Below are 19,021 nucleotides of genomic sequence, written 5' to 3'. Positions count from 1 at the left end.
AGCTTATTGATAGAGATTGATAGAGATGGGGTCTCACTAACCTCTTGCCCAGACTGGCCTCAAACATGATCCTTCTGATATCTGCCTCCTGAGTATCTGGGATTATAATCATGAGCAAATGCACCCAGCCACCTTTGAAATTCTTTTGATAATTGTAAACATGTTGGTAATTGTTCCATGTTTTAGAAACATCCTTAATTTGCATTAAAATTCTATTACACTGTATTTTCATAAGATGATGTACCTACTTTTTAAATACAAATTTATTAGCTGTACAATGATGATAAATGATAAAATCAGTATTGGATCCCAGGCTCTTTGAATCCAAAACTTACACTTCCATAGAGAAATATGGTCACATTGCTAATTCTGGTTGATCTAATTGATTGTTGTTTTCTCCCAAGCATAAATTACTTATTCCTGAACACAAAAAGGTCACCTATAGGATTTTCCTACAATGGACTATGTGTGGCCAATTTATATCTTCAAAATATATTTAAAACTGTTGATTATAGGAACACTAAAGTTATCTTAGTTAAATTAAGTCTTCTAATGTCTTTATTTTTATAATGACATAACATGAGGAAATAATTATGAATCCATTATTTAGGTGACTAATATCTGTATAATTATCATTTTAACTTTCCTAGGGAGGCAGAATTTGATTTTACAGATAAAAGATACAGAGAAAAGCAGAAGTCATTTTTCAAGCCTTGTTTCCAGATTACTCCAAGTGAAACACATTAATGGCTTTGTTCATGTTTACGTTTGTGCTGGATGGGGAAAAATCCCTGAAAATGTTAATCAGCTAAGAAAGTAAAAAATTCCTGGAAATACAACCAAGAAATTCTTATTGTGCTTACAGCTTGATTGTTTTGGGGTTGTTTTTCCACATTAAGCATTTCTTCAAGAATGCTCACTTATGTACCTGTCTAAGTCAAAGGCCATCTTTTGGAGTGATGTTGCTTACTAGGAATGTTGCAATTATAGCATGTTTCAAGACAGTCTTGGAGTTCAGTAATATCCTCCTTTCTTGCAGTTTGCTTTCTGATTCCCACTGCAAGGACTTGTAGAGAGCTGGAGACAGCATATTCTAGTCTTCTAGGAAATTTGCATGTAGGAAATCAAGTACATGCATATTCACCATGTGCACAGTTCATGGAGTGATGAGGACAATAGGAGCCTCCAAGGGAATGATTGTTTCACAACAAGGAACTCATGCATTTCAAATTGCTCGACACCTGGGCTTGAAATAGGTCCATACTCCTGTTGGTTAATGCTACTGCTGTAGTACTGGCAAGAAGACTGACAGCTTGAAGGGGCATTCACAAAGTCATACAGCAAGCTAATTCTGGTAATGTGTCTTTTTTCCTGATTGGCATGATTACAAGAAAGAAATTGGCTATAACTTCCTGATTCTGCATCTGGTTACATGGCACAATGAGAACACAGACTCTGCATTGACAGATTTTTTTTTCATGTTCTTTATTAAACAGTACTATTATTCATATCCTTTTATTTTGCTATTACCTTTACATTGAATCTACAATGCTTGACCTTGGCCTCATGTAACATTATAGATTGCTGTGAAGCAATATTAAAAATCTGATACTCTTTTGTCTGTGTACAGACAGGATTTTAAATAGATTTATCGATTATATTGCGTACAACTCACTTAAAATGACCTGAAGAATATCCTTATTTCTATTTGTATTATCATTTATGCATATATATACACACACACACACAGACTTACACAGCTACACTTGAAATATATAATTCTAAGGCTTTCAGTTCCCACCTTCTACCCAAATTATCCTATGCTCTATGTGCCATCTTTAAGGTTTATTTTGGATCTATTCAATTACAGCTATACACATTACCTTTGAACTTACTGGAAAAACCAGAATTGTATCAGCTAATCACAGGTCTGAGGAAAAGCAAAAAACAAAAAACAACCAATGATTGCTGTTCTGAAACCTTAGAGAAAATCTGATAGCATGCTCTGCAGCCATTCATACCACTGTTTTGAAAACAAGCCCCTCCTTTAATCTGTTATTTGGTTTCAAACCTGCTTTTGATCCATTATTCACTTTGAAATTCAACCTTTGTTCAGGTATTCACTTTAGCCATATATTCTAAAATTGCACCCATGGTTCAGAAAGACGGAGTCTTGAAAAAACAACATTTTCTTAATTTTCCAGATCACAGACAAACATAAAAACTATTGAATGGCCAAACTCAGCTGACTCCAGTTCAAGCACAACAATTTGGATTAAAGATAGTAGAAAAAATCGTGTATTGTTAGCCACCTATAGTAATTGTAAACTAATAAGTAACCAAATATTGAAATATTTCTTAATATGTCTTTGATAAGAGGTGAATTCTGATGATTAGCATCTTACCTCTCTGTGTTGGTATATTCTAGTCAGTCCCCAATAAGTAGCATTTTTTGTTATAGCCTGTAAACTGTTTGAGAAAGAATATCAAATAATAAAGAAGGACAAACATTCATTTCTATCACTTACAGTGGCTTCATTGAAGATATACGTAGTGCAATATAACAGCAATGTGGGACTGTTTCCTAAATACCACAAGTTCCAAATTGGGGTCTAGATGGATGTGGCCCCCTCAGCTGAGCTGAAAGCTCTAGGGTCATCCATGGGATTGGCCAACACTGAAACTCTTCCATCTCCTTAGAGATAACATGAGTGAAAGGACAAAAAGATTTCTGAAATACTACTGGGAAAAATTCCTCCTCATCCAAACAAAGAGTAGGAACAAAGTATTATTTTCAAACTGTATGAAAAGTTACACTTTGACAACACATTCTTTTCTTAAATGAGTTTAATCCTCCTTAATAATCTTGTCTCAATGATTTATTTGATTAGGCAATGTTCTTTTCATAAAGGATTAAAATGTTAAACTAAGGATTATGAAGTGTTCTGAATGTGTTCCAAGTCACGTGTTATTTTATTACACAGCACCTGTGGTAAGCAGTTTCTTGTCCCTGAAAGTCCTCAGCATTACATAGATATTCTCATGCAACAATGGAGGAACTTCCACTACACAGATATTTCACAATATGAATTACAGTGTCTGACTGACAAGTGGTGATTCATCCTCAGCTATCCAAATTTTATTAGTGCATGTGAGTGATAATGTGGTTGCCTTCACATAAAAGCCACAATTCTTAATATTGTTTTATTGCAAACAAAACTTGTCATCTTACTGACGCACTAGCAATCATCTTTTGACCAGTCTTCAGAAAATGTATTCCATTTGTAATGGAAGTTTCAGATTTAGATATCAATATTAGATTTAAATTATGTTTAACTTTGAGAGTGTTCATGAAGTTATTACCAGTGTCTGAATCTAATTATTTTCATGAGACATATGTGTGAATACACCTGATGAATGTACCCATTCTTATTTAAAGATGATGGATGATACCCATACATATTTAAAATGTTTAACTACTCCTGCTTTCCAATCCATTTGTGGACTATCATCCTACTTAAAAGTGTTATCCTTATATTTTTCAATGAATGTATATAATGAATGTATAATTTAATGTTTTGTGAATATTTTATTATAGGGATATATCATTTAAAGACAATTCATAAGCAACTATTATATCCTATTGTCACTATTGAAAGCTCTGCCTTGGTGTATGAACTCCTACCAAATTTCACATCAACTCTGTCCCATGTGAGTTGCTCTCCAGTCCAACACAACACCTTCTAGTGTCCGCCATTTCCTCAAGCCTCAATCATCAACACCTTTCATCCTTATTTATCTTTTATAATTTTAGCCACTTATGTTTTGTATTTATTTATCAGTATGTGTTGTATTTTTCATAATTGCTTCTGGTGTGCTTTTCATTAATTCATTACGCAGCAGTGTCTAATCTATAGTATAACTACTGGATTGTATATCACGTACTATCTTTTGTTCCATTTCTAGAAATATGTTTATTTTCCAAATGTGCTAGATTATTTTGTATTTACCAATGTCTCATTTTGAAAGCTATGGAGATAATATTTCAGTCCCTGCAATCTTGACATTTGTAATCTTGTTAGGCTTTTTATCCTTTAGCCACTCACTAAATGTGCATATTTTAGGCAATTTCATAGATCTGTTTTTATCGTGTAATCCACATGTTCTCCAGGACTGGTTCAGTTCACTCACACTTCCTTGTTATCATGTGATTATAATTTCCAAATGCAAATTTCTACACCATGAATCCAATATGCAACAGTGAAGCCTGTCAAAATCATTTTAAAGAGTGGGGGAGGAGGGAGAATAATGGAGGGGATGAACCAAACCATTGTACACTTTATTTATATATAGAAATGTCACAAGAAAACTACTTGTACAACTATCATACACTAATAAAATCATTTAAAAAAAGATTCACATGTTGCTTACTGTTTGGAACTTCATGAATTCTTTACAAAACTCTAAAAATTAATATAAAGATAAATTCTGAGTAAATTTGCTATCTTTCCTCATACTTTCTTTCTTGTCTTGTTTTGATGAATGACTCCATAATAAAGGCAGAATTTTTAAATAAATCCTAAGAATGCTCTTTAATTTCTCATAGAATAATAATTTTGTGTTAGAATTCTTTTTGCTAGTCTCATATAACTTTTCCTTTCCAGTCCCTTTTCTATTGCCTCATTGTAGGTTTTTCATTTCTCCAGTTCTATGGAGATTATGAACAGGAGAGATGAAAAACCTAAATTGAGCCACTTAGTAAATACTCATTCCTTTACTGGTCTCCTTAATTATATTTAATTTTCAACTTATCTTTGTTTATGGTGCTTATAAATCAATATTCCTAAATTTGAAATCTGATCATGAGTCTTTCTTACTAATAATTCACTTACATTTTGCCCATTTCTTACTGAATAAATTCCAGATTTCTTTTAATGCAATGAAAATCCTGCACGTTTTGCCTCATCTTTCTTAGCCTATTTTATGTTCTGCATTTATTGCCTTCTTTTCCATCATACATATAACCCAAGGTAAAAACATATTGAAAATTTTCAATTTCTCCAGAATAGCACATTTTTGCACCTTTTTAGGAATATCTGTCTCCTAGTTACTTTCTTATTTATTTTTTTTAAACACATTTTAATTTTTTCACTTCCTTGAGAACTTTGTGGTCACCCAAATTTAATTGCTCAACTCTCCTTTTTGCTTATCCACATTCTGTACATATTACCATGATATCACTCATCACTCAGAACAAAGTATATTTTTTCCAGATAAATTTAAATTCTTAATTCTTAATGAGTGGAGTAATATCTAATTTCTAGTTCCAGATCTTATTATATTTTTATGTTACCTGATATATTGTAGATGAGAAGCCTATTTTGATACATGAATGGTTCCATGATTTGTAGCTTTACATTTTTCCTTACCATGAGAGTCATCTCTATCTCATGCTTCCCTCTGTAATCTAATTCTCATCCAACTTTTATGGTTCAGCCCAACTTTCATCTTCTCCAGGATACGTTTGCTCACCATCAGCTCTCCATTTTTCACATAGTTGTACTATAGCAATCATGATGCCACTTATTGATTAATCTTGTGTTCAAATCTAAGTAATTTGAATTAATTTCCTCTCTACTCAATTCTTGTATTTATCCTAATTTCTGGACGCCGAATGTAAACTGAGAATGGCAGGTATGCAAATTTATCCAGCTTTGTTTTTAGGCACCACACTTTCCCTCTGTGATTTTCTTTTTTTTTCTTTTATTCATATGTGCATACAATGTTTGGGTCATTTTCCCCCCTTAACCTCACCGCTCCCTTACCTACCCTGCCCCCTGGCTACCAGGCGGAAACTATTTTGCCCTTACCTCTAATTTTGTTGAGGAGAGAGTATAAGCAATAATAGGAAGGAACAAGGGTTTTTGCTAGTTGAGATAAGGATAGGCTATACAGGGAGTTGGCTCGCATTGCTTTCCTGTACATGTGTGTTTGTGATTTTCTATTAAATTGTCTCTTGGATACATAGCAATGTTATCATCTTCAAAATAACTATAGGGAAAGTGATGCAAAAATTTAAAATTAAAATTTAATTGATATTAAAATTTCCAGTTAACACATATACTTTAAACTGATATTGAAATGTACCCCAAACCAATTTACTCATTATGATGACTTTACCACTGATGATTAATGAGCAATAGAAGTTATTAAATTATATCTCCAACTATTCTTTTGACTTGCTATGTTTGTATATTTTATTGCTGTGCTATAAATTACTCAAAACATTGTCACTTAAAACTGCAGTCATTTATTATCTCACCATTTCTGTGGTCATAAATCCTGCACTGTTTTACTGGTTCTTCTGCTTTGTGTCACCTGGCTGGAATCAAAGTGTCAGTTGATGCTGTAATCTTACCTGTAGCTTTTATGTCTCTTCCTAGCTCACTGGTTTGCTAGCGGAATTCTGCTTCCAGAGGTTGTAGGACTGAGTTTCCTGATTTCTTATTTGGCATTGACCTTCTCTAAGAAACCACATAACACTCCCTGATGCTCTGCCTTCTCCACTATCTTCACTTTACCTTTTTAATACCATTCAAGTATGCTATATGTGATATATTGTAACAGACTTTTGTGGATGCCACAATGTATCTCCACCCAGCACAACAATACAAAAATTTTTTTAAAAGATGAACAAGAGAATCTGCTGCTGCTTCCTGAGTCTAAGTGCTCAACTCACATCCCACTAAACATTTCATAGCTATTGCCACACTCAAAAGAAGGGGATAATTCAAAGTGTTTATACCATTAGATCTTACAATTTTACCTACCACATTTGCTAAAAATATTGTTTAAATATTAAATGCTTCAGTTTCCAAAAAAAGAGAAATGAAAATAAAATAAATGGTACTAAAGTGTTTTATATTTTCTTTTATTTAAATGTTTAAAATTGATTACTTTTAAAAATCACAATGCCAATGATATTTTCTTCTATTATATTTCTTTCAAAAGACTTAATGTGTAATTTTCCCTCAGTTAAAAAAGACATTTGGGCTGGGTGCAGTGGCTAATGTCTGTAAGCCCAGTATTTGGAAGGCAGGAATCAGGAGGATTTTAGTCAGCTCTGGCAAAAGTTAGCAAGATCCTTCTCAATAAATCAATAAACTGTGCATAGTGCCAGGTCCTATCTACAAGGGAAGCATAGGTAAGAGAATTTCAGTTCAAATCTAGTCCCAGTCAAAAACTAGATACACTACCTAAAAAATTTTAAAGCAAAAAAAAAAAAAAAAAAAAAAGGAAAGATACATGGCTCAAGTGGCACAGCATGAAGCTCTGAGTTCAAACCCTAATACCTCCCCAAAAAAGGATGGTTGTTGATTAAATACAATTTGCCCAAATGGTAGACTTCTGTTAAATGAGTAACCAAATATATCACATATAGGCAGCTAAAGAAGTTACTTCATTATTGATGGAGCAAAGTAAAAAGCAAAAACATATTGTCACTTTATAACGCAATACACTCTGCTTAAAAATTCGTTACTAGTATAGAATTGCATTCTACTCACAAGTACTCATGTGCCAGTTTTAAAATCTGTCTGCCGTGGCTATTCTATTAAAAGGAATAAAAGAAACAAACAATTTACAGAAGGTTTATAGAGATCTGCAAAGCAAGGCTTTTCAGCCATGATGTACCACATGACAAGTGCATGGTGTGCAACCTTCTCCTTGACCTTCCTCTCACCTGTAGCTAAAAGGCTTTCTTGACTGTGGAACCTGATGCACATCTGGAGCTAATGTTGCCTAATTATCAAATCCTCAGCATCAAAACAGGATAAAGGAGAGTTTTAATTATCACAAGGCCATTTCAATCTTTGTTTGAAAGGAACATATGAGCCTACATGATCTCTTAAAAAGTAGAACTCTTTTCCTTAAGGCTCCTTCAGCTGTTTAGAATCCAGCTTACTAAACACACTTCCATTATGTGACTCCTTTTAGCATTAAAAAATCTATTTTTAATTCATTTTTTCATAGAAGGTGTACTTACAATATACTTGTCACTTTTAAACTCATGGATTTAATGAAGAGGGAAGAATGTTTACTGAGATATTTATTAGTTAAATGTTCTTCTAATTATTATGATAATATTATTTCATTATGATCATGTTTCCATTATATAGTTTATGTTTAAGAATATAATAATCCTTCTGAACATAACAATATTTTAAAATTAATTGAATTTGTCACAATCTATTGTGCAAATAATGGCTCATTTCTGATTTTTCTGTTTCTCATAATAGGATAAAATGATAGCTCCCTCTGAGGAAAGAAAGTAATAACATCAAGATGAGGAACATTATTAAAATTTTTTAAGAATATGAAGAACTAACAAGACAATGAAGATATCACAAGGAAAAGGAATAAAATAATACTAAAAATAAATTAATTAAAAATAAATTTATTCTAAATCTAAGTTTTGCCCTGAGGGCATAAACAGACTTCAGAAAATTTAAACTTTCTACTCAGTAATGGTGATTGAATTCAATTCTTAGAATAACTAATCGATTGAATTCAATTCTTAGACTAATAGTAAAAAGGAAAAAAAAAACCTAAAACCACATTTTGTCCTAGTGTAATAGGACAACCAAAAATATTCTCAGGACCATATTGAGAATTAGAGCATGCCTGTCACATAGAACTTTTCTTGGATAATCTAGGAAGCCATACGCTGCTAAATTGGTTTTAGCTGTTCTTAGGTCAACATTGTTCATAGACTCTTGGTAGAAAGAAGTGCCTGTATATTTTGAAGGGAAAAAAACTTAAACTTGGGCATCAGAGTACTGGTATATTTCAAGTTTAGTGGTCAGAATATTAATGATATTCAAAAAAAAAGAAAAATAAATAAGACATCATGACTGAGAACCTCAGGAGAAATGAAAACAAGCAACAAACAAAGAATGGATCATAAAAGGCTTCAGGTATTAGCATAAAAACAAACTACATATAAATAAATGTTTTAAAAAATAACAAATGACAATATTTACAAGGAACATAAAACTACACAAAAGATCAGAGCAAATATGGAAAAGAGATTCCATAGAGATTCTTGGAGTGAAACTTAGGAGAATTGAAAAACTATCAAACAAAGCTGAAGAAGAAATAGTAAGCTGACTAATAGAGCAGAAAAAGTTATCAAGAGCTATTGGAAGAAAACACTGAAGAGATTATTTCCCAAATAATGCCTGGGCCATCTGTCCAAGATGCTTTCAAATAGGATAAGAAACAAGATCTTCTTTTCTGAAGCCTTCCTGAATTATGATTCTGTGATTTTACTTGTATGGATTAAGCCAAGTTAATGAAGTCTTCAGTGCATAAGTTTCATTTTCTATGCAATTTGTTAGATTATATTTTTGAAAGTATTTTTTAGGACTGCAAATATAGCTCAGTTGTATAGTGTAGAGTGCTTGCCTAGGAAATAAGGCCCTGGGTCTGATCCCCAGAACTGCAAAAATGAAAAAAAAATCTCTTTTATAGCAAAAGTACTATAGTATTCTGATACTTTTGTGAAAATGAAACTAATATGCTTTGAGAAAAAAAAAATCAGAGTTTTATTTATCTCTACTAACCAAGTAAATATCAGTAGCCAAAAAGATTTTTAACTGGTGGGAGAAAAACAACCAAAGTTTCATATGTGCACCAGGGGCAGATTTTATAATTCTCTTAAAAAAATAAAAAGATAAAAACCCAAGTTCCAGGTAACCCAGTAGCAGAGTACACTAGGAACTGTGAGAGGCATTTGTTTGAATGTTAAGGACAGTTGGAAGAATGTTTAGCTCTTTTCCTTTAATACTGGGTTTCTTTTTTCTGTCGTTATATCTATAAGAGCTTAAATAAGAACAAAGTAGAGGTGAGATGAATTCCATTCCGATTCAATCCTGTAAATATTCTATAATAAATAGATTAATGTGAACATAAAAGTCGAATGAAGTCAATACTATTTAACACATGGAAAGCATGATTATAATCAGGTTGATTTTCACACAGGGGTATCATTTATTTTGCCATATAAAAGAAATGTAAGACAATTAAGAGTTTCCAAATTAGCTTGATGGGAGAAAACATACAATACAGCAATCCATTACTTACTAATGAAGTTATATTCCATAAAGGAGTTCCTCCAAGGAATTTCTTTTGAAATAATATTTATGTACAGTTTAGCAGAGGTGAGCATTGATTACTTATCTCAATTGCAAATTTAGCAAGTTCCCCAGAGGAAAAAACACATAGATGGTTTGACTGAATTGTTGTGGGTGGTTTAAAATTATGATGAAAGGCAATGTAAAAATAGAAACCTTTCTTTGACATGCTTAAAGGGAATGTTACTAATTTATTTTTCCTCTAAAAAGTCAATGAAATTAAAATTTACATTTTGCTTCCAAACTGGTAATGAAAAAGGGGAAATTAACCAGTTTATTGTATTTATCAGTTTTATATTGTTTATTTTATCCCAATCAAAGAACGTAAGTGCTGACTACATAACCAAAAATACTTGACAAAGAGCAATAAATGAGGAAATTGATATAAAATAACACGTTATTAATTCTATGGATGGATGTCAATAAAGATGTAGTTACAACGTGTAAACACAGCTAGATAAATACAGAGAACTATACCATGTCATGTTAGACTCTGGATTCTTACAAAACATTGGTTATTATATATAGTCATTTTAAATTAGCACTAGTCTACAATTTAATCATCTAAAATAAATTCCAGTATATGCTTGATTTTGAGAAAAACATTTTTTCATGTTATCTTGGAATTTATTTTGTAATGAGGAAGAGAGAACATAAAGCCGAGCAAACAACTAAATAACTTCACAGTTACAAATGCATTCTTTGAAGAAACAGGAAAAATTCAGTTATAGAGGTACATGGGTGGGGAACAGATGGGTAGATTTGGAGGAGAACATATGACCTTTCAAATGAGATATGATGTTAATGATGAGACAACTCTATGAAGAATCCAAATAATGAGTTACAGGCTACACAAATGATTTTTGGTGGGATGGAAAAAAGACTACATGTTTAAAGGACAGTGTCTGATGTGATGTAACTTAGAGAACCAGAATAAAAATTGTTTCAAATGTGGTTGAAAATGTCAGCTTCACATTACTATGGGAAAACACCAGAGATAATTGACTTATAAAAGAGAAAATATTTATTTTTGCTCATGACTTTGGAGTTCTGTCCAAGACTGTGTGGACATATTTCTTTGTGCCTCTGACAGAGAACACATGTAGAGCAAACTGTTCACTTCATGGTCAAGAAACAAAAGGAGAAAAGAACTAGAGAATGAGTTCTCGTAATCCCTTCCAGGATACTCCCCCATGACCTAAGCACTTTCCACAAGACCCAAAATCCTAAAGTTTCCACTACCTCCGTAGGGACTACCCTTTAACACATGGACTTTGGGAGTCATTGAACACTCAAATGTAACATACAAATAGGGGTTATACTTCATAGGACACATAAAGTATGTAAGATTTATTTGAAGTCCCATGAGATGTCAAAACATGAGGTTTATGAGGTATGATGGGGTCAAATTTATGACTTTAAAAAGAGATGTAGCCCACATTGCATATGTTTTACAGATTGTTGGCATCTGAGAGGGTGGAACTCAAGAATATGAATCATTATACCAATAAGAGATTGTGGCAAGAGTTCAGCCAAGATGTGGCCTTATTTGCAGCACTGGAGAAGAAGACAAGGAGAGACAATAGATTTATTTTGGTGGTAGCATTAGCAAAAGCTGATGATGTTTTAGCTGAGGGGGATAGAGGAGAGTCATGAATAAAGAAAAGTTACCAGAAATTTCTGCTTCAGAACAATGTGAATGATTGTGCCATTTACCAAGATAAGAAACATATTCAGGCTTCTATGGGTAAGGAGAAATTATCATGTCTGTCCACTATAGACATGTTATTTTTGAGATGTGTATATAAAGCAAGTAAATTGGCCTTAAAAATAGGTAGTAAAGAGATCTAAGAAGAAATTTAAGAGTTATTAACAAACATCAGAATAGAGTACAGAGAGGGAAGAGCAAAGGGCCCAGGACGAAGCATTGGTGATTCCAGCATGAAGGTGTCAAGGTTATTGGACAGGTTCTTTTAAAAACAGAGACAAGTTTGAAATTCTTGAAGCTGAGAGAGGAGGTTTTCAGAGGAAGGGAACATTCAACTGGAATAAAAGCTGCAGAGGCAAAATAATAATTCAACTTCATGACAGGAAACTTGCTAGAAATCTTGACAAAAGACATTTTCAGGTAGTAATAAAGAAGGAATCTAGGTTATGGAGAACAGAGAAGTAAATAGGAAGTGAGAAAGTAGAGTATGTGTAGCTAGTGATTTCCAAAAGGATGTTTGTATAGGTGAACAAAAACCTGGAGTAACAGCCAAAAAGAATTGAGTGTGTGTGTGTGTGTGTGTGTGTGTGTGTGTGTGTGTGTGTGTTTGTGGAGGGGGGAGTGGTTATAATATGAAATAGCAAAGTCAATTTTTATCTGCTATGAGTATTCTACCAGAGTAGGTGAGAATGATAGTTTAGGAGAGGAGATGGTTGAGTGAGCAATGCATGGAATATTTTAAGATGGTGTCCATGGTAAAAATTATGAAATAAAAATGAGGGATAAACTTTGAATTTAACACAAGAAAAGATGAAGAAAATGGATGTACATGCAAATAGGTTAGAAGTAATGGCTTAGGGAATGCTGAAGTGATGATTTCTATGTTCTCAATGAATTACAAGCAAGTTTATCGTAGGGAAGTTATTAAGCAGATTGGATGCCTAAAGAATACAAAGGTGGTTGAAGAGAAAAGATAATATTTGAAATTACTATTTCAGGATAAAAATATAAACTTTCTGTAGATGTATTTTTGGATTGCCAGAGAAAGTTAAGAGAACACTTATCATTTGACATCATGCATTTAACTTCAGATTTATTCTAAGTCAACCAAACTGATTGTGACTTTCATTCACATCTACCCACAGTTGCATGGCAATTGATCTGTTGGGTCTTTGTAATATTGAATTTCTTCTAAGTAAGCAGGGCAGAGAGTGAGTAGAATGGGAGTTAAATATTTTTGCAAAGGCACAATTTATTTTGATGTTCATGAAAGCTGATCTACACATAATAGAAAACAAAAGGGTATTGATAGGTCATGAGAGAATAACAGAATTAATATTTTGAAGATAACAAGAATGTACTTTGAAAACAAAAACTGGAAGTGGAGAAGAAAGGGAAATGTGAGTGGGATTTGGGATCTTGACATTAGATATTTTGAAATTGACCAGCTTGGGAGTACGTAACTGAGAAGGAAAGAAGTCTTTAGAGATACAAGTAAAGCAACAAGATAAAATGATGCATTTTGGGGAATATGATAGAGGCCCAAGGCCCTGATTAACATAGAGAATTAATAAGGGAGGTGATAAATCATAAAGGTGACTATTGTCCATATTAACTCTGTTACGCAATTAAATATTTCTAATAATGAGGTTATACTGTTACTCGTTTTATTGGTTTTAAAAATGGCTCTTTGGCTTTCTGATATGATGGAAGATTTTTATTTGCTATTTGAGCTATCATAAATGTTGTATATGTCATCTTCCCTCCAATCTCTTCAATGTTTACCAAGTGTTTAATTCCCATGATAACATCAGTACAGACTTAAAGTTGTTAGATATTGAATTACACATGCAAGTGAGTCCAAAGCTGCTTCCCAAGGCCATCTGATACTTCTTTCTGGTCCTTCCCTCACAACCATGGGACAGGGGAGACTGAGGATATTTTGTTATAGCACTAACTCTGTGGCTAGGCACACTCTCAATGCCTTACCTAGCTGAAAAAGTTGAGTTAATACATAAATATCATCCCTGATTATATAGCTACACTATGTTCCTTGACAGGTCACTATTCCAATATCAAACAATATATTTAAATTCTCATTTTCTATTCCCTTTAGAATATCTTTTGGCTTTGCACTCTACAATTAGGCATTTGTGTCCCTTTTCTTCTGTTTGCCTAGTTTTCCTTGGCTCTACCTTGTCATATGAAGGCCTTACTTTATTAAGGTAATAAAGTAATATCTACATTAAATTTATGTAAAATGTAATTCTACTACTAAAAGCATTATCTAATAATTTCTATGTGCCATACTATCTCATATCATGGGATTGACTGGACAATTACCTATAATTATTCTTTTTTTGACTTCTTTTGGTTAAACAAGAGGAGGAATTCATTTAATAGACCAATTATCTATAAGGCATCCTATATATAGCATTTGAAAATAACATGATGAGATATTTATCACAAAAGTTCACATAGCACATACAGTAATTGAGAAAACAAAATTCAATGATCACTAGGAAGTCACTTCAATTTTCTTGAAATCTTTTACTTCCATTCAAATGTGGCCTTTACTTGGTGGCAGTTAATTCTATTCTTAGAGAACCACGTTCTGGTGCACTTTTACTCTTCACTCTCTATTTTAACCATGTCATCATGTTTTCTTAATTCCCCTAATACTAAATAGGACTGCCATCTACTTTCCCAAAGGGAGATTGCTGGAAATACTGTTTTTTAGCTATATAAACAATGATATAGAGAATAACATGCCCATCTGCCAGTATAATTAATAAAAGGTGTAAATAGGTAACATTTGGATTTCATTTCCTTGTTCCCAATGTTGGGATAAATTATCATTCTAAATATTTTATATTTCCATACATTATGTACATTATATGTAATATAAAATATGTTTACATATGAATGCACTAATAAACACCACATATGATGGTTTTAAGTAATCAAAGTAAATGTTATAGTGTATCATTCATAAGTTTGTTTTACTTTGCACCATGTGTTAAGAGGATCCATGTGTACCACTGGTGGTTTCAGAATGTTTATTTTTGTAGCTGCACAGTAGTGCTCCAAAAAGATCCTTCAAAAAATGATTTTCATTTGCTCAAATTATGTATGTGTATGTGAGTACTTTTCCAAAGTTGATCTGACTATGAAGGCATTTGTCTGAGATTTTGTTCATCTTTCCTTTTGATGATTTACCTTTATAACATTTTAACCAAAGAAACACCACTCATCCTAACTACACTAATAGTCATGTAACCTGGTGTTTCCACGGTTAAAGCCCCAGGCAACACATGTCCAATTCACAATGTTGTTCAGGAGTGAGTCTAACAATTGTGTATAAATACTTTTGCAAAGCAGGTGCTGTACATGTTTTATAGATAAAAGGAAAATCTGCTTTCAGCATAATTAAATATGACTTAATCCTGTTTTTAGTTGAAATATTACTAAAATTAACTTTTGACGGTACATCAGTCTTTGATTTTTAGCACATAACTCAGTGGGGAGTCTGGCTCCTACTAGGTATCTGTGACTTTTTTTCATACCTGACCCATAGTCATAACAAAGTTTTCAAACAGACCTCCCGGAGGACGTGGAGTGGGGGTCTGGGAGAAGACAACTACTACGGGAGGAAGCAGCTGTCCCCACCTTAGAGTTGATACCATGGTTCAGTGCACCACTGTCTCTGGAGGAGTTAGTTGCAGGCTGCGCTGTAAACACCCCAGGCAGGTCATGCTCTTCATATATCTGCTTTCTTGCTCCTAGTTCTGGTTCTCGGAGGACTGGTGCTGAGGTCCTTGTCAAACACTTCTGCTGCCAATTCTTTATGGGAGGAAGAAGGAAACAGTGGAAACTCTCGTTGCATTTAGACTTGGTACCAACTGCTTTTCTATTCCTAGTTCCCTCCTCTAGTTCTTGAGGTCCAAATCTCACAATCCACAGCATGCCCAGTTTTTTTTTTTTTTTTTTTTCAGGCTCCCTCAAGCGTGTAATGGTCCTCAAGTCTGTGTTCATTCATCTGGCCGTCCCGGGTTTGCCGCAGACCATCTCAGTAAGTGATTAGACTTAAAAGTTTTTCTTTTGGGCTTGTTGTTCTAGTAGATAACCAAAACACCTGTTCTCTCAGATCTCTCTCTTCCAATATTCCCGAGTCTCTGATATTTCTGAGTTAAAAAAATTGAGTGACATTGATATAATAAAGTTCGTTTTGTTTGTTTGCTTGTCTCCATTCCATGATTTTCTTTTTAATTTTTTTTCTTCATTTACTCACATATGCATACATTGTTTGGGTCATTTCTCCACCTTGCCCTCCTTCCCCTCTTTCCTCCCACCCCCCCCTCAGTTCCAGGCAGGTCCTGTTCTGCCCTTATCACTGATTTTGTTGAAGAAAAGACATAGCATAATTAGGAAGACAAAGCATTTTTGCTAGTTGAGTTAAGGATAGCTATACAGAGAGATTCCTACTATTGCTTTCGTGTACCCATGTTTTATGACCCATATTGATTCAACTCTAACTGATCTTTACATTGGTTCCTGATCCCCTGCTCTTGATATAATAAAGTTCTTATTCTCAACAGTTTATGCATTATTCAGTATTTAAATCTACATATGCAATACAAAGCATCACAAAAGTGACTTAGAAATGAATATTTCTCCTTCTAACCACAGGTGACAGACATCCATAGATATAAAAAAAAATGAGACAAAGAAATCACTTTCATTTCATTAAAGGAATGGTTACATAATAATGTTACTTTTTAGGCTAAATAGTTATTTGCTAAGTGTTTTAATATATTTAGGCTGATTTACAATCAATTTAAATAAGGAAAACTTACTTAACATATTGAGTGTATGTTATGGAAAAACACTGAATGTTAATTTATATACATATATATTTTTCTGTGAAGTTTGAAAGGGAATTAATAAAATAATTTTTTTGAGGAACTGGGGTTTGAACTTAGTGCCTCTTCTTTGAAACATGTACTCAAACCTTTTCTGTTTTACTCTTAGCTTAAACTGATTTTTGGTTACCTTTTCATTCAATTTGAATTATATAATGTAATATTATATTTCTATGGTATTTTGATATAATCAGCCATATATAATTAAATGTGAAGAACCATACATTTATAAATTATCTATTTGCAACTTCCTGTGAGGGTATATTTAAACATTGCATAAAATGTTTAAATGTCAAGTTAGAAATATGTGATCAAATGCATTAGTTTGGGGGTACATGATTACAAATCTAAATCACATACATAAGAGATCATGATTTTCTATATAGCAAGTAAGAAACAACGTGGGAAATCATTAATATGGCCAGGCAGTCTTTTGGTGAAAAAAAAAACCCTTAAAAAAATCAGACAAGATCTTTGATTGTCTCTTCTATAGATATCCAGGAGGAGGAGTTGCAATATTTTATTAGGGACATAGGAAAAGAAATTGGACATAGAACTTCTGAGGTACCGTTTAAAAAGTGCCAAGAGCAAAAATCCACTTTAGGAGCTTAATCCCCTCAGAGTACTCTGTCAATGCACTGAGCCCTTGGATGTCCACTGCAGAAATAATGGGTGCAGCACACATAGAATAATCTTTTTGTCAATCAAGGTTCTGGCAGGAAACAGATGTTATACCCAAACAAGTGACTGAAGAAATTTAATGCAGGGACAATTTACAATGGTGTACCCAAGGTTAAGGGAGCAAAGGATGATGAAGTACTAATGCAGACAGGAAGAGTTTGCCGGCAAGGTCTATGGCAGACCCCACAGAGAGAGCTGTAGGTAGAAAACTGGTTGTTTTTCAGCAACTATGGTCTTAGGCAGAGAAACGCAGTCAAGGGCAAACTGAGGTAAGAGAGAAACAGAGGAATGAATGCCTGGAGTCCAGCTGTTTCTCCTTCTAAAATCTGACCACTATTACAGATTAGCTAAACAAAAGTGAAAGCCAAAGAATGGGGACCCTGGATATGGAATTGGTACAATTTAGGTTGCTTAGCTGGTGGTGATGTGAAGATGAAAACAGAGGCAATGTGACATGCTTCTTAGAAATAGTCATGAATTATAAATTTACAGCAAATGTGATAAACCCTCTAATATTAATTCTAAATTATAAAAACCAACAGAGTGGAGATATTACTCATTTAGAGTTTAAAATGAAATACATGAGTTGGAGGAAATGATGGATAATTGATAGATTTTAACTATAAATGCCTCTTAGTAACTCCATTTCAATGTGTAAGCATTCTTTATGTTATAGATAGAGGCATTTGTTCACTCTAAACAAATAATTAAATAATGAGATAAAATAAAAGCAGAAAAGAAAACAATTATGAGTGTGTCACATATGTATTTACAAAATTTATGTAATTAACAATGATGTTTGTCCATTTCAGATTGTCTGTGCGAGAATTTGCTTCCTAAAAAAATCACTGATCAATATAAAAACAATGTGTCATGTAGGTAATTTAAAATTTTCTCATAGCCACATTTAAGAAACAATGAATTAACTTTAAAAATATTTTATATAGCACATTTGTAAAATATTATTTCAAAATATTAAGTTGAAAATATTAAGCAGATATTTATGTTTCACTTTATTTTATACTGTCTTCAGAAGTAAGTGTGCACTTTGCACAGCATTACTTTTTGAATGTCCTAGGACCATTCATGGTGAGTGACCTTTCTGGCCAATGAGGTTTGAAAATCAATTAAAAGTCCTTTGATAGAAATAAAGGGACATTTAATAGTGAAAATATGAAGAAGAGATTGTATTTGAATATTATTATGGAATATGTTTTCATATTTCTGGCCAGAAAGACAGATCATGCAAATGGATTTTATGAAGCTTAAAATTATATGAATTAAACCCATTTAAATACAATCATTCTACGTATCTCTTTTTCTCTCTCCTGCTCTTGCTTTCTCTTTATAGTATAATTTTGAGGTCAACTCAGAAATTTAACCTTGAACTAACAAGAACAATCACAGCTAAAATAATAAAAATTTTAAAAGTTTGAAATGAGACTATGTTCTTAAAAGAGGGGGAAGAAAAGAAAATATTTTTAAAGACATTTTACAGAGGCATAATTCATATAACA

The 19,021-nt window shown here is 33.1% G+C and overlaps 1 long non-coding RNA gene across 1 annotated transcript in view; it reads left to right on the top strand.

The window, feature by feature from the left end:
* LOC141411595 (uncharacterized) overlaps positions 1-16,029 on the top strand; it is a 63,453-nt gene extending 47,424 nt beyond the window's left edge. Inside the window, exon 3 of the long non-coding RNA XR_012436435.1 lies at positions 15,897-16,029. This is a non-coding gene — a long non-coding RNA (uncharacterized lncRNA). The remainder of the gene's footprint in view (positions 1-15,896) is intronic.
* The last annotated feature ends 2,992 nt before the right edge of the window (positions 16,030-19,021 follow it).

The sequence above is a fragment of the Castor canadensis genome, chromosome 10, assembly GCF_047511655.1.
Source record: "Castor canadensis chromosome 10, mCasCan1.hap1v2, whole genome shotgun sequence".
Lineage (NCBI taxonomy): Eukaryota > Metazoa > Chordata > Mammalia > Rodentia > Castoridae > Castor > Castor canadensis.
This window is presented reverse-complemented; position numbering and strand designations above follow the sequence as displayed.